Raw genomic sequence first — 17770 nt, 5'->3', positions numbered from 1 at the left:
AAAAATAATGCCAGATAGAAATTTGGTTCTACACAACTGTTCTAATAATCCAATTAAAGACAGATTTTCAGGCTAGATGAAAAAGCAAGGCAAACTTGATGGTGTGCGTATAATCACTTTGAATATAAAGACAATGGTAGGTCTTTAGTTGTAAAAAAGCTAAAGTGGTTATATTAATATCAGACAAAATAAATTTAAAGTGAAATGATATTACCAAAGTAAAGAATGTCATCTTATAATAATTAAAGGATCAATTCATTGAGAGGGCATAAAAATCCTAAACCTGTATTCACCTAATAACTGAGTTTCAAAATGCGTGAAACCAAAACTAAGAGAACTGAAAGGAAAATTAAATTAATCTGTAATTGTGGTTGAAGATTTCAACACAATTCAGTAACTGATAAAGGAAATTTACAGAAAATCACTAAGTTTATAGAAGACATGAACAACAATATCATCATGTTTGACCTAAATTGAAATATAGAAAACTACATTTAACAAAAAATACATACTCGTTTTGAGTGCATGGGAAATATTCATCAAATAGATTATATGTTGAGCCACAAAAAAAATCTAATAAACGTAAAATAACTCAAAACATACAGCATTATTCTCTGACCATAATGAAATAAAATTAAAAAAAAATAAAATTTATCTGTAAATAAATACCTAAATATTTGAAAATTAAACTATACAGTTTTAAATAACCCAGATTCAATGAATAAATAACATAGTGAATTAGAAAACAAATATTGAAATGAAATGAAATTATTTTTGAATTAAAGTGAGAGTAACACATTAAAATTTGTAGGGGCAGCTAAAGTGATGCCTACAGAGAAATTTATAGCTTTTAAGTGCAAATATTTTTTAAATGATATTAATATCTATTATTATTGATATTTTAAAAAAATAATTAAAAAATCAATGATCTAAGCTTCTATTTTTTTTTTAATTTTTTTTATTTAAAAAAATTTTTTTAATGTTTATTTATTTTTGAGACAGATAGAGACAGCATGAACAGGGAGGAGCAGAGAGAGAGGGAGACACAGAATCTGAAACAGGCTCCAGGCTCTGAGCTGTCAGCACAGAGCCCAATGTGGGGCTCAAACTCACGGACCGTGAGATCATGACCTGAGCCGAAGTCGGACGCTTAACCGACCAAGCCACCAAGGCGCCCCTAAGCTTCTATTTAGAAAGGTAAAAAAAATTAAGCCCAACATAAGTGGAAGGAATGAAATAAGGAATAGAATAATGAATCAAAATAATAAGTTAAAAAAAATCAGTTGAACAAAGATCAATAAAATCGATAAACCCCTTGCTAGGCTGATCAGAAAAAAATGAAGACAAAAATTGCCAAAGATAGGAATGTAAAAGGAGAAAACTCTATAGAGCTTATATACATTAAAAGAATAAAAGGACATATTTCATGGGAAAATGGATTACTTAAAATTGATAAAATTGAAAATGTCTAAGAGATCAGTTGAACAAAATTGACACAGGGAAAAAATAAATATATGAAAAATTCTATTAAAAAAAATGAAATTTATTATTTAAAAACTCCCCACCTCTAAAACAAAAAAACATCACTCCCAGGTGGAAGGACTAGTAAATTTAAGAAAATATTAAAAGAAAAATGACATTAATGTTATATAGATTTGAGGAAACAGTGGGAATGAAATACTTCCGACTCATTTTAGGAGGCCAACATTGTCCTAACACCCTAAAACCAGACAGAGACATTGCAAGGAAACAAAACTACAGATCAATATCCCTCATGAACATTGATGAAAAAATTATCAAAATATTATAAATCTAATCCAGCAAAACATAAAAATAATATATCATTACCAAGTAGTATTTATTCTAGAAATGTAAAATTGATTTAACTTTCAAAAAAAATACAGATATTTAACTTGAAATGGATCAGAGATCTGAACATAAAGGCAAAAACTTTGTGACACTTCTAGAAGAAAACCAAGGCAAAATTATTACAGAACTGGGATAGAGAAAGATTTTTGAGATAACATGCCAAAAGCTCCTATCATAAAAGCAAAAAATGATAAATTTACTTATTAAAATTAAAAACTCTTTAATTTTTAAAATGTTTTTTGTCAATTTTATAGTTTAATAAGTTATTTAATAAAATAAGGAAATAAAGTGACTGGGGCACTGATTATAAAGTTATTGAGAGAGGGCCGCCTGGGTGGCTCAGTCAGTTGAGCATCTGATTCTTTTTTTTTTTTTTTTTTTAAACTTTTTTTTTTTTTTTTTTAATTTTTTTTCAACGTTTTTTATTTATTTTTGGGACAGAGAGAGACAGAGCATGACCGGGGGAGGGGCAGAGAGAGAGGGAGACACAGAATCGGAAACAGGCTCCAGGCTCCGAGCCATCAGCCCAGAGCCTGACGCGGGGCTCGAACTCACGGACTGCGAGATCGTGACCTGGCTGAAGTCGGACGCTTAACCGACTGCGCCACCCAGGCGCCCCGAGCATCTGATTCTTGATTTCGGCTCTGGTCATGATCCCATGGTTCTGAGATCAAACCTCGAGTCAGGCCATGTGCTGAGCATGAAACCTGTTTGTGATTCTCTCTCTCCTCTGCCCCTCTCCCTTACTCGTGCTTGCTCTCTAAAATTAAAAAAAAAAAAAAAAAAGTTAAGATTATTGAGTGAACATGTGGGATTTGAGATATAATTGTTTGAATACATAAATTTCAGGCATCGATGCGGAGATCATCCTGATTCTGTTGACATCCTGAAGTGATGCTCAATGCCAGGAAATCTCTTCAGTCTTTAAATTTATCTGTCAAGGTAAGGCCACACTTCATCCCAAGGTAGGATGCGAAAAACAGCTATATGTCATAGGACTAACGTAAAATCTCATATTCTTTTGTAAAAATCATTTAATGGTTCTGACTTTCCTACTCCTTTTCTCCTTTTCAGTTTCTTCTTAATTATCAGCTGTTGTTGGTTTACAGTGCTCATCCAGCTTATCCTTACTGAATTGTTTTTCATTGCTTGATGCTATAGAGGTGCTGAAAGATCCCATAGTGATAACTGCCTTTCTTCTTTTCTTCCATGCTTCCCACTCAGGATTGTTTTATTATCCATTCCCTACGTGTAAATCTGTATTATATTGTTTTTGTTCTGACACAGGTACAGTCTTAGTTCCTTTTGGAGTGGATTTAATAAATGTTATTGTTATCACTTTAGGTTTTAAAACAGTATCTTTGTTTTATTTTTTCCAAGTATTGAGATATAATTGACATACAATATTGTATAAATTTAAGGTGTACAGCATGGTTTGACTTACATATTTGTGAAGAGATTACCACGATGAGTTTAATGTTTATCACCTCATATAGATACAAAAAAAATGAAAAAGAAAATGTTTTATTCTGTGTGATGAGAACTCTTAGAATTTATTCTCTTAACTCTTGCAAACATACCATACAGCAGTGTTAACTATAGTCATCATGTATATTGCATCTGTAGTACTATTTATCTTATAATTGAAAGTTTGTAACTTTTGATCACCTTCATCAGATTCCACCCTCCTCCACCGACTGCCTCTGGTAACCACACATCTGATCTTTTTTTTTTTTTTTGAGTTTGGAGGGTTTTTTTGTTTGTTTGTTTTGGTTTTGGTTTTTTAATTTTTTTTTAACATGTATTTATTTTTGAGACGGAGAGAGACAGCATGAATGGGGGGAGGGGCAGAGACAGAGGGAGACACAGAATCGGAAGCAGGCTACAGGCTCTGGGCCATCAGCCCAGAGCCCGACGCGGGGCTCGAACTCACGGCCCATGAAATCATGACCTGAGCTGAAGTCGGACGCTTAACCAACTGAGCCACCCAGGCGCCCCTAATTTTTTTTTAATGTTTATTTTTGAGAGAGAGAGAGAGAGGGTGTGTGTGTGTGTGTGAGCGAGCAGGGGAAGGGCAGAGAGAGGGTGAGACACAGAATCTGAAGCAGGCTCGAACTCATGAACCACAAGATCATGACATGAGCCGAAGTCAGACACTTAACTGACTGAATCACTCAGGCACCCTATTTTTTTTTGTTTTTTGTTTCCTTTAGATTCCACATATAAGTGAGATCATACAGTATTTGTCTTTATTTCACTTAACATAATGTCCTCAAGGTCAATTTGTGTTTTCCCAAATGGCAAGATTTTGTTCTTTTTTATTTTGAATAATATTCCATTGTATATATGTGTGTGTGTGTGTGTGTTTATATGTATGTATGTGTGTATGTATATACCACAACTTTTTAAAAAAAAACTTTATTCTTTATTTTTTTTTAATTTACATCCAAATTAGCATATAGTGCAACAATGATTTCAGGAGTAGATTCCTTAGTGCCCCTTACCCGTTTAGCCCATCCCCTCTCCCACAACCCCTCCAGTAACCCTCAGTTTGTTCTCCATATTTATGAGTCTCTTCTGTTTTGTCCCCCTCCCTGTTTTTATATTATTTTTGTTTCCCTTCCCTTATGTTCATCTGTTTTGTCTCTTAAAGTCCTCATATGAGTGAAGTCATATGATTTTTGTCTTTCTCTAACTTCACTTAGCATAATACCCTCCAGTTCCATCCATGTAGTTGCAATATATTACAACTTTTGTATCTATTCATCCATGTATGGAGACTTAGGTTGTTTCCATGTCTTAGCTATTGTAAATAATGCTATCATTAATTAGCATAGGGGTGCAGATTATCTTTTTCACATAGTGTTTTCATTTCCTTCAGATATATGGTAGTTCTAATTTTAAGTTTTGGAGGAACCTCCTTACTGTTTTCCATAGTAGCTGTACCAATTTACCATCCTACCAACCATGCACAAGTGTTTCCTTTTCTCCACATCCTTATGAGCATTTGTTATCTCTTATCTCTTTTATTATGGCCATTCTAACAGATGTGAGGTGATATTGTGGTTTTAATTTGCATTTCCCTGATGATTAGTGATGTTGAACACCTTTTCATGTACTTGTTGGTCATTTGTATATCTTCTTTGGAAAAAGTCTATTCAGATCCTTTGCCCATTTTTTTAATTGTATTATTTGGGGGCTCTGCTATTGAGTTGTATGAATTGTTTTTTTATATTTTTGGATATTAGCTCCTTATCAGATATATAGTTTACAAGTATTTTTTTCCTATCTTGAAGTTTGCAAGTATTTTCCCCCATTTTCACTTTAGTCAATTTTTTTGTTGTTTTTGTTTTTGTTTTCTGTGTAGAGCTTGTTAGTATGATGTAGACTCATTTCTTTATTCTTGACTTTGTTACTTGTGCTTTAGGTAGGTGTCATATGCAAAAAATTGCAGAGACCATTTCAAACTTTGTTTCTGTGTTTTCTTCTAGGAGTTATTTGACTTCCAACCTTAATACTTAAGTCTTTAATCCATTTTGAGTTCATTTTCCTGAGAGGTATAAAACAGGTGTTTAGTTTAATTATTTTATATGGGAATATCTACAATTTTTCTAGCACCATTTATTGAATATACTGTCTTTTGTCCATTGACTATTCTTGGCCCTCTTGTCAAATTTTGGTGACTATATCAGCATGGGTTTGTTTCTGGTTCTTGATTCTGCTCCATTGGTCAATATGTTTTAATGCCAGTATCATATTATTTTGATTACCATACTTTTATAATATAGCTTGAAATCAGGAAGGGTGTGATGCCTCCTACTTTGTTATTTTCTCAAGATAACTTCTCTTTTAAATATCCCATTAAGAAAATGAAAAAGCAACCCATAGATTGGGAAAAAAATTATGTACATATATCTATTAAATTATATATGTATATAATTATATAATGTACATAATATATAATACATTTATATTGTAATTATATTTTATAAAAATCATATGTAAATAATATGTAAGTGGTAAATAAATACTGAAAAAATGTTCATTATCAATAGTCATCAGAAAAATGCAAACTGAAAGTCAAAAGAACAAATGACTGTATACCCTTAATATGGCCAAGATGAAAAGGATTAGAAATACCAAGTATGGGTAAGGATGTGAAACAACAGAAACTCAAACAATGCTGGTGGGATTGAAAAATTATATAACACTTTAGAAAATGAATTAGCAGTTTCACAACATCTTATTTTAGAAGGAATTTACACAAATAAGTCAATGTCAAGAAATAACCCAACAATTTACCTTTTTCCAAAAATGAAGAGAAAATTATATAGAAATTCATCCCAGAAACAATCAGTGCTAGAAGGCTATGAAACAGTATTTACATTTCCTCAGGAAAAGTAAGAACATCCTAAGAATTTGATACTAAACCAATTATTGCACAAGTTTAAGCTAACAGACATTTCAAACCTATAAAGATTAGAGGATATATTATATTGCTTTTAGAAAGGAAACCACTTAAATTATTATAAAGAAAATAAAGAAGCTTAAAAGTAAACCAAAGAAAAACCAAAAACTTGTAGTAAACATTTAAAAAGTAAAAGAAGAAAACATAAAATAATTTGACAGAATTAAGTCAAATATATCTCTCAGATCAATAAATTTATATGGAATAAACTTACCTAGTAAAGAAAACTCTTAGATTGAACCACAGTGCAAAACCCAAGTATAAATTGTAGATTAACGAGATCCAATCTAATCCAGAAAGGTTAAAAATTAATAGTTGGGTATAGACATAGCTGCAAGTGCCCACAAAATGAAAATAGGGGATATTTGTGCATGTTTTCCCCCCAGTTGTATTAAGAAATAATTGACATATATCACTGTATAAGTTTAAGGTGTACAGCATGATGGTTTGATTTACATATGTTATAAAATTATTGCCACAGTAGTTAACATCCACCATCTCATATATATACAAGAAAAAGAAAAAGAAAAAAAACAATGTCTCCTTGTGATGAGAACTCCTAGGTTCTACTCTCTTAACAACTTTCCAACATACCATACAGCAGTGTTAACTATAGTCATTATGCTGTATATTACATCCATATTATTACTTTATATGGTAAAGATAAATATAAGATATAAGGTAAATATAAGATAACTAGAAGTTTGTACCTTTTTGACCACCTTCTTCCAATTCCCCTCTCCTCACCCCTGTCTCTGGTATCCACCATTATGATCTCTTCTATGAATTTGGTGTTCTTTGTTTTTAGATTCCACAAATAAGTGAGATAATACGGTATTTATCTTTGTCTGACTTACCTCTCTTAATATAGTGCATTTAGGTCCATTTAGGTTGTTGCAGATGGCACGATTTCCTCTTTCTTATGGCTGAATAATATTCCATTGTATATATACACCACAACTTCTTTATCCATTCATCTTTCAATGGACACTTAGGTTTGTTTCTGTGTCTTGGCTGTTGTCACTTATGCTGCTTTGAATAAGGGGAAATAGATGTTTTTTCAACTTATGTGTATGTTTATATGTATCAGTTTTTTCCTAATTCCTAGATGCTTATCAATTCCATTTCCTCTTCCACATGGGGTCACTATCTTTCCCAGCCCAGACTGCAATATGGATATGGTCTTGTGACAGGATTCTAGCCAAAGTAACTTGATGGACAAGATACACCCACTTCCAGGCCTGATAATAAAATGTTTCATGCAGTCTTATCACTTTTTCTTAAGTCGAAAGACTTAACACAAAATCTGAGGGGGCTATAGAAGATGGCCTGAACTAAGTTGCTCTTTTCAAAATATCAATATATAGTTGATAGATTATACTTATTCCTCTAGAGAGTATGGCCCTGCACACCAGAAGGTGACATCTTCAGTGGTGATTTCCTCATTCCAGGGCCTATGTCTACTTAAATACCAACTACCAGACATCCTGGTATCATATTCAGGTGAGAGGTAATGTTGAAATATTCCTGGGTAAGGCAATAATAAAATCCATTTTCATTAATCTACTTTATTTCATGTAGAGGTTATGAATCATCAAAGCCTTGTACAACTATTAATATTTTCAGGTCAGTCCAACCATTTAATGAGAATGATCTCATTCCTATCACATCCCTTTGTCTAGATAATTTCTTTTTCTGTACTGTGTACTAACTCTTGACATAAGATTATGATTTGGGGTTCTTCTGGCAGCTGATCTTTTAACTATAAACTAGTTGCCAACTTTTAGTTACCACTTTCATCAGTAAATATATCTTGTTACTATCTCCTGGAACCACTTTTGAAATCTCCCCTTTAACCCATCTGCAATTCCATGATTTTCTTGCACACAAAGTGGAATTTTCTGGTTTTTCTCTTCAAGATCTAAAGAATTTCTGGCTATGACATAGATATTTTTTGCAGATTATCTGGTGATTATAACTAGTGATAAAGTGTTGAATTGTATCAATGTATTAAAATGTATTTGAGCAGTAAAATAACACATTTTAGATTTCAAAGTCCTGTTGAACTTCTAAAATCTCAGCCTTACCCAATCACTGTTGACAAAATGATGGATGTTATACTCCTTTAAATGTTTCCTTATGAGATAATTTAAATTCCCCCTGCTTCCCCTCCCCTATCTGTCTGTAGTGTTGTACTTCCTTGGCTGAAATCAAATATTACTTTAGAAGTTTGGGCAACATAATGGCCTCCCTTGTCTTTTAGACCCTTGATTCTGGTGAAGTTTAAAAGTACATCAATGAATGTTAATTCATCCTGTTACACTTAAAAAACTGGCTCATATTCTCCAAGTCTACTTGCCAATGTTATTCCCATGTCTAAAATACCCTATTGTTCTCCGAAAGTGAAAATAAAAAGGTGCTTTATTATGAAGAGCATAAACATTTTTTTCACTTAAAGATTGTGCTACGTCTTGACAATTATCCTTCTTGTTTCTCCTTAACTGCTTCTGAAAAACAGGAGACACAGTCCATTAGCTAATAGTTCCTAGAAAATAGTAAATCCCTAAACAAATACTGGGCCTTGTTAAATGCAAAGGATTTATTAAAATAGTATTTGTATTACTTTTCTCAAGCTTAGGTGGCTTAAAAAAAGGACGCCAAAATCTATTGTCTCAAGTTCTGGAGGCTAAAAGTCTAAAATCAGGTGTCTACAGGCCTATGCTCCTCTGAGGCCTGTAGGGCAATACTCCCTATTACATCATTCTAGCTTTTGGTAGTTTGCCAACAAATTTTGGCATTCTTTGGCTTGCAGATGCATTACTCTGTCTTCACGTGGTATTCTCCCTGTGTCTCCTAGAAGCATTCTTCCTTTTGAAACTCAAACATCTGGACCAACAGAGTGTAAGGTTGTGGGTACAGAAAGCAAAAAAAAAATATTGTTGGTGGACACTAAGAGTAACAATGAGTGATGTCACTCCCATATCATCCAGTAGGCTGTTTATGTTTACATTAGCATCCAGTATATAGTATTGGTTCTCCCATAACCAAGATTCACAGGTCCAGGAATCAAGGGTAGAACTAGGGAAATGGGAGTGAATCCTATTACTATTTAATACAACTCTTTTCTGTACTCCAAAGGCTGACTGATAATGGTGTTTTACTGATTGGTTAAAATTCACTCTCTAAAAGAAGAAAAAAAACTTTCAGCAGTAAATAATTACTAATATAAGTGCATAATTATATATTGCTTACCCTGTAATTTTTTTAATTTTTAAATTTTATTTAAATCCAAGTTAGTTAACATACAGTGTAATAAAGATTTCAGGAGTAGAATTCAGTGATTCATCACTTACATATAACACCCAGTGCTCATCCCAACAAGTGCCCTCCTTAATCACTCATTTAGTCCATCCACCCCCCACCCAACATCGCTCCAGCAACCCTCAGTTTGTTCTCTGTATTTAAGAGTCTCTTATGGTTTGCCTCCCTCTCTGTATTTTTTTAAAATTTTTTTAAATGTTTGTTTATCTTTGAGAGAGAGAGAGACAGAGTGCGAGTGTGCAAGGGGCAGAGAGAGAGGGAGACACAGAATCTGAAGCAGGCCCCAGGCTCCGAGCTGTCAGCACAGAGCCCTACCAGGGCCAAACTCAAAAACTGGGAGATCATGCCCTAAGCCAAAGTCGGATGCTTAATTGCCACAGAGGCGCCCCTGCCTCCATCTCTGTTTTTGTCTTATTTTTACTTTCCTTCCCTGTGTTCATCTGTTTTGTTTCTAAAATTCCACATATGAGGGAAATCATACGATATTTGTTTCTCTGACTGACTTATTTCACTTAGCAGAATGTACTCTAGTTCCATCCATGTTGTTGCAAATGGCAAGATTTCATTCTTTTTGATTGCCAAGTAATAATTCCATTGTGTGTGTGTGTGTGTGTGTGTGTGTATACCATGTCTTTATCCATTTGTCAGTTGTTGGACATTTGGGCTCCTTCCATAATTTGGCTATTGTTGACACTACTGTATACTGTAAATTTTAGAGGAGAGTTGAGTTGCTGTTTATTTGCGCTTTATCTGAATGCTATATAGTTCTCTTTTTTTTCCATCTGTCAGTGGTTACTCCTTATTCTTACCATGTCACATATCTCATTTATCTTCATCAAAGAGAGAGAGAAAAGGATAAACCCAATCACCTTAATAGCTCAAGAAAAAATAAACAAATATCACCAGAGAAACAAGTCAAAAAAATAATAAAGAGACAAGAATTTTGACTCTATGTTCTTGAGGTTGAAATACTTTTTCACTAGTTTATTGTAGTGAGGTTAACATCATTGCCATTTGCTTTGAATTCTTGAGTACAGGATATATATTTAGCAATAGAAGAGTATGTGGACACTATGCCATGACTTATTTACCTCTCGTTGGTGTGTAATTTTATTTATGAAATACTTTTACATATATTATGTTATTTATACAAAAGACCTTTGAAGTAGATTTAAAGCTTTTTTAACAATAAGAAAACTAAGGTTCAAGGCAGTTAACCAGTTTGTGTTCAACCATATAACTGGTTTAGTGGCAATATGAAGCTCCAAATCTTTTTTTTTTCCTAGTACAACTCAGGTTTGAAAAAAACTTTACAAATGGAATACTCTAGCAAATATTGAAATAGAGATTATTTAATGTATTAAAATTCTCCTTTTAACCTTTCGAAACTAATGCTGCTTGTATTAACCTCATTCTAAAAAATACAGATTAAAAATCTACTTTTCATTCATCATTTGCCTCCATTCTTTTTACATTGATTTTCTTATTTTTGAGAGAGAGAGAGAGAGAGAGAGAGAGAGGGGCAGAGAGAGTGGGACAGAGATTCCCAAGCAGGCTTTGTTGTACAGAACCTGATCAGGATTCAAACTCATGAACCATGAGGTCATGACCTGAGCTGAAATCAAGAGTCGGTCACTGAACTGAATGAGTCACCCAGGTGCCCCTCATTCATCATTTACCTTTAAAAAATACTTCTGGATTGTTTTAATATTAAATTATATGATAGAACAATTCTAAAAAATCTTTTAATTTTATCTGAATCCAAATTAGTTAACATATAGTGTAATAATGGGTTCAGGAATGGACTTTAACAATTCATCACTTACATATAACCCACAGTGCTCATCCCAGCATTAAGGAATGCTCATCTCCCATTCAACCCATCCCCCCACCAAACACCCCTCCAGCAACCCTGTTTGTTCTCTGTATTTAAGAGTCTCTTATGGTTCGCCTCCCTCTGTTTTTATCTTATTCTTCCTTCCCTTCCCTTCCCTTCCCTTCCCTTCCCTTCCCTTCCCTTATGTCCATCTGTTTTGTTTCTAAAATTCCACATATGAGTGAAATCACATGATATTTGTCTTTTCTCTGACTTATTTCACTTAGCATAATATACTCTAGTTCCATCCACATTGTTGGAAATGGCAAGATTTCATTCTTTTTGATTGCTGAGAAGTATTCCATTGTATGTATATACCACATCTTCTTTTTCCATTCATCAGTCGATGGACATTTGGGCTCTTTCCATAATTTGCCTATTGTTGATAGTGCTACTATAAACATTGGGGTTCATGTGCCCCTTTGAATCCATTTTTGTATCCTTTGGATAAATACCTAGGTATGATTGCTGCGTCATAGGGTAGTTCTATTTTTAATTTTTTTTTTTTAATTTTTTTAACGTTTATTTATTTATTTTCGAGACAGAGAGAGACAGAGCATGAACAGGGGAGGGGCAGAGAGAAAGGGAGACACAGAATCGGAAGCAGGCTCCAGGCTCTGAGCCATCAGCCCAGAGCCCGATGCGGGGCTCGAACTCACGGACCGCGAGATCGTGACCTGAGCTGAAGTCGGACGCTCAACCGACTGAGCCACCCAGGCGCCCCATATTTTTAATTTTTTGAGGAACCTCCATACTACTTTCCAGGGTGGCTATACCATTTTGCATTCCCACCAACAGTGCAAAAGTGTTCCCCTTTCTCTGCATCCTTGCCGACATATGATAAAACAATTTTAAGAATAAAAGTTACAGCTGAAAATTATCATTTCTTTTTTTAAATGTTTATTTATTTAATTTGAGAGAAAGTTTGTGCACACAAGTGAGTGGGAGAGGGCAGAGAGAGACAGACAGAATCCCAAGCAGGCTCCACACTCAGCATGGAGCTGCACACAGGGCTCGATTTCATGATTGTGAGATTGTGACCTGAGCCAAAATCAAGAGTTGGACACTTAACCGACTGATCCCCCAGGAGCCCTGAAAATTATTTCTTGATCATGAGAAGTTCTTTTTAGCCATAGCCTAAAAAGACCTCATGCATCATCAAAATAATTTTCATAATTATTTCATGTATCAATCCTAAGGACATTTAAAAAGTTGTAGGGGCAATATTTCCTTTTATATATGTTTTCTGTAGTAAAGGATTATAATTCATCAGTGCCAGTGTTTAGGTCATAGGTAGAACTCCCAAAGGAAGTAATTCATTTTGAAAGGAAATGACTGCCCCACTTTGTTTAAACCAGTCCAATGTATTAAACTTAATAGAGGAAAAAAGTACACCTTTATATATAGATGATAATCTAAATTTATATCTGCAGCCCTGAGATCCAGATATACATACCTACCATAATGACCCTATCCACTGGGATAATGATTATGCACCTCAAACTTAACCTGGTCTTTCCAGAACTCTTGTGTCAGTCCTTTATCTCCGTCTTAGTAGAAGCTGAATTCCAAGATATTCTTATTTCCTCTTTCCTTCACACCCTATATCCAACCTATCTGAAACAACTGTTGGATTTACTTTCAAATTATATCCCAACCACTTCTTAAAAACTCTACTGCTACTGACCTAGTCCAAGTCACCATCATCTCTCACCCTAACTACTACAGTAATCTGCTTCTTTTATGGCACTATCACCCTACCAGCAAGTCTCCATAAGGAAGCCAGGGTGATATTTTTAACAATGTAAATTAAACCATATCTCTTACTCTGCAGCCCAGAATACGGTCCCATGTCCTTATATTGGTTTAAGGAGCTACCTATACTTCTGTATGGCCTCAACTTGTATTACTCTCCTCCTACCACTGCTGTAGTCACACCGTCTTTTCAGCTCTTCCTGTGAACACACCAAACTTGTTCAGACCTCCTTGGTATTTCTTTTACCTTTCACTGGAGATATTTGCATAATTTCTGTCCTCACATCATTCAGGTGTCTGGTCAGATGTTCCTTGAGAAAATTTTCCTGATTGCTCTAAAATGCACCCCTCCCCACTACTTAATTCCTTTGACTCCTTGATTCATTTTCTTCATAGGAAGTGTTTAATTTTTGCTTTCACACTAATTGTCCCTCTTGCATGAATAGGAGTTTTACCTTTTTCATGGCTCCATCTCTAGTGCCTGGTTCGGTGCCCAGTGCTTGGACAGAAATTTAGGTATTTTTGAATGAATGGATGAATGCATTCATTTAAATATTCATAGTTCTAAAATTGAGGCAAAATAGTTTAATTTAATAATGTATAATGCTAGCTTAATAGTTACATTGCTTTAGAAAAATCTCAGTTAAAATTATTTGCAATTTGCTTCTCTGAAGAGTTGATCTGCTGAGTGACTCAACCATTAATAGGCATGCCTTATGGCAGATGCAGGGATTGCAAAAAAAAAAAAAAATGGCTAAGAATATATAATTTGTCTCCATCTACAGCAGTGGTTCTCAACCTTGGTCATATATTCGAATCATCTGGGGAGGTTGTAAAAGTCTGATAACCAGGCCAGATCCCAGAACAAGTAATTCAGAATCTTTGAGGGTTGTATCTAGGACTCCATTAATAAAAAAAAAAAATCTCCCCAGCTGATCATAATGGACAACCAAGTTTGAGGACCACTGATCCATGAGGCAGGGGGTTTTGCAAAACTATTCCTGATACAACAGTAAAGGAGGTATTCCAATACTTGTTAAATTAATTAATGAGTGAGTTAGTGAATGAATGGGTGAATGTAAAGGATGTTGATAGCCAACTGAACTCCTGATCACTGCTTGAAAACCATTCAGAGGGTTTGGCCTACCAATAAAGTTGCTAGATTTAGCAAATAAACATATAGGATCCCTAGTTACACTTGAAATTTAGATGAAGAAGGATTTTTTTTTTTTCAACGTTTTTTATTTATTTTTGGGACAGAGAGAGACAGAGCATGAACGGGGGAGGGGCAGAGAGAGAGGGAGACACAGAATCGGAAATAGGCTCCAGGCTCCGAGCCATCAGCCCAGAGCCTGACGCGGGGCTCGAACTCATGGACCGGACCGCGAGATCGTGACCTGGCTGAAGTCGGACGCTTAACCGACTGCGCCACCCAGGCGCCCCAAGAAGGATCTTTTTTTAAAGCAATGTATGTCCTAAATATTTCAGGGAATATATACATACTAAAAAATGTATTCATTACTTGCCTGAAATTTAAATTTAAGTGGGCATCCTATATTTTAGGTGGCAACTCTACTGGTTACTAATGAAGGAACAGTTAAGGTTGTTCTCTTGTAAAATTCAGCATGTTATTAAAATATTTAAAATAATTCACTGTTGAAGTGGTAATTTAATCCTCTATCTTCAGCTGTACAAAGGTACCATAAAACAGTCTATTATCCTTAGGAATGAATTTAATTTTGTCTTTTTAAGCTATTAATAGAGCAGTCATAAAAATGAGGTGAGTTCTTATGCATTATAGATTTTCCAAATGAGCTTAGAATTTAGATTCTTCAGTATCTGTTTTTGAACTATCAAATCTTATACCTAGAGTAAAAAAATAAAATTCTAAGTGTTTTCAGGACCTGTGAAGTACACTTTCAGCATAACCCCTGAATCAGGGACTATATTTTGCATTCTCTTTCTACTCCTATGAAGTGTGAGAAAGACAGGTACTCTTCAGGCCATAGACCTTTATTTCTTCCTAGCTATATAATACTGACCAGCTAAAACTAAGATTAAATGGTGATAGTGAATAAAACGTGACCTTAATGATGGAAAAACAGCATAATTGAAACAAATCAGTTGAACAATTGGTCATTCAAGCAGAAGTCTCAAAGATACTACCATTTTCTTAAAGGATCCATAGAAGTTCTCACCTTTTGCAAATGTAGATTAATACCCTTCCACCAGTGGGTGGCATACTCATGTGTTCAGAAATTCTCCATTGGGTGGGTGACCCAAAGAAGTATTAATTATGGTATTAGAATGAATTCTATTCATTATAAGTATGGAAAGAATAGAATGGTGAAAAGGCAAAACAGGAAAAGCTATTCGCATTTCTAACATTTTCATTCTCCATTGGGGTTACACAGTATGGACTAATTCTATGCTTCCTGCAGAATTTGCTGGAAGTGACTTGCTGAGAATTAGATGGTCAAAAAAAAATTGATTTTCTGTGAACAATGTCTTTTATTGTTTTAAGACCTCTTCTTCAAAACTTGCCCAAATGTTGTAACAAAAATCATACTTCTGCAGCAATTTTTCTGGTTATATACCATTTCTTTCTAGACATTTAAGCAACCATCCCTAAATCTAATGATGGACCAAAAAAAAAAAAAAAAAAAAAAAAAAAAAAAAAAAAGCTCAGAAGAGAAAAAGGTCTATTCAGGTATAAATTCTAATTCATCTATCCCATAATTCTGAGACTATTATAATAAGGGTACCATCAGGCAAGCTATATATTTTCTGCATATTGCTCTGGCTGACAATCTGCAGTGAGGGTACAAGAGCATTATAACTCAAATAAATTTTTCTGACATGGGGTATATCTGGCACCCTGCTCTTTCATAAACATTACTGCCTGTTTTTCAGAGCTTGAGATGACATAATTGTAGGTTTTGTAAATTTTCAGCAAGGCACACTATTTAAGATATCTGATGTAGGCATTACATAACTTTGAAATACAAAATTTCAAATTTTGTTTTTAGACAGACTGTCTTGGGGCAGTGAATCCAGGTGGGAAGTACTTAGCTTTATTTTGACTTTCAGTAATCCTCATATTTATTTTGCAATTCAGTACAAAGGTGAATACTCTCAATTTGAGAAATTATACATAGAGCTATTTGATTCCCTCTGTTTGTCAAGTTTCATACATATATATGCATACATGTGTTTTTTTAGTGTACTAATTTTATGGTTTAAAAAAAATTTTTTTTAACATTTATTTATTTTTTGAGAGACAGAGAGAGACAGGGCATGAGCAGGGGAAGTGCAGAGGGAGACACAGAATCGGAAGCAGGCTCCATGCTCTGAGCTGTCAGCACAGAGCCCAACGTGGGGCTTGAACTCACGAACCGTGAGATCATGACCTGGGCTGAACTCATCACCTAACTGACTGAGCCACCCAGACACCCCTATGGGTTTTTTTTAAACAGGATACCTATGGTGGTGGTAATAATAATAACAACAACAACAACAACAATAATAATAGCTATTTGCTGAGGTAGTATAGTTAAGGTTAAAGGCACAGGCCTTGGGAGTTTTTCTTCCTGTGTTCTGACCCCAGCTCTGCCTAATAGCTATGTAGCTATGGCAAAACTAACCTCTCTAAACCTTAATTTCCTCATTTGAAAATGAGATAATGAAAACAGCTACCTGTTAGCACTGTGTACTAATTGAGAAAATATATGTGAAGTCTCGGGCATGTAGTTGGCACTAGATGATTGGTAGCTGCTCTTCTAAGGGTAGAATTTGTAAACTGGAAGTAAACACTTTAGTGAACTCATCTCTGAATTAGAGCTAATAACAGTTGACTACCTTTAAGGCTTTTGGGAAGATTAAGTGATGTAAGGTGTATATAATACACTGAGCTTAGTGGCTGGCACACAGTAAGCATGTCAATCAATGGGAGCCATTGTTTTATTATTATTATTTTTTCAAGTACCATATATACTGCATTTCCAATAAAAATATCATCCTCATTATATTGAGAAGAAACTTGGGCCAAAATAGGCTAGAAGGTAATTGGGCCAACAGTCGAACCCTAGTCTGGCTCCAATGCCCCACATCCTTTCATGACAATCTACTTAGTTCTAACCACAGGTCATTCCAACATGAAGAGAGCGGACACTGAGAGACCAAGAAACATGTTTTATTTCAATTCAATTGCTCAGAGATGGGACATGCTTCCTACTATTTTGCTGATTCTCTACCATAGAGTAACTGAAAAATACATTGTTCACTCTAAGTTTTGAGGCATTTTAAAAAAATCATAATGATGCTATTTTTTATCATTCAGACAATGAGAATAGAGATTGCATAACCAAATAAAGAATGAAAGAAAGCAGTATCATGTTCTTTAAATTCTCCAAAATGTCTGATAAAATTATAGACTTTGTTGTACTTTTTGGTGCATTTTAAATGAGCAATAAAGCTGATAT

The 17770-nt window shown here is 34.6% G+C and overlaps 1 protein-coding gene across 6 annotated transcripts in view; it reads left to right on the top strand.

Annotated features, from left to right (window-relative positions):
- SLC9A9 (solute carrier family 9 member A9) overlaps window positions 1-17770 on the top strand; it is a 703484-nt gene that overhangs the window by 20379 nt on the left and 665335 nt on the right. For 5 of the 6 annotated variants that reach the window (XM_058730134.1, XM_058730131.1, XM_058730132.1 and 2 more), the window contains one exon: window positions 2719-2811. The gene's annotated coding sequence lies outside the window, so the exon portion shown is untranslated. Of the gene's footprint in view, window positions 1-1178; window positions 1198-2718; window positions 2812-17770 lie in introns of those variants that run through there. The other variant, XM_058730135.1, reaches the window with a different exon arrangement.

The sequence above is a fragment of the Neofelis nebulosa genome, chromosome 5 (assembly GCF_028018385.1).
Source record: "Neofelis nebulosa isolate mNeoNeb1 chromosome 5, mNeoNeb1.pri, whole genome shotgun sequence".
Classification (NCBI taxonomy): Eukaryota; Metazoa; Chordata; class Mammalia; order Carnivora; family Felidae; genus Neofelis; species Neofelis nebulosa.
This window is presented reverse-complemented; position numbering and strand designations above follow the sequence as displayed.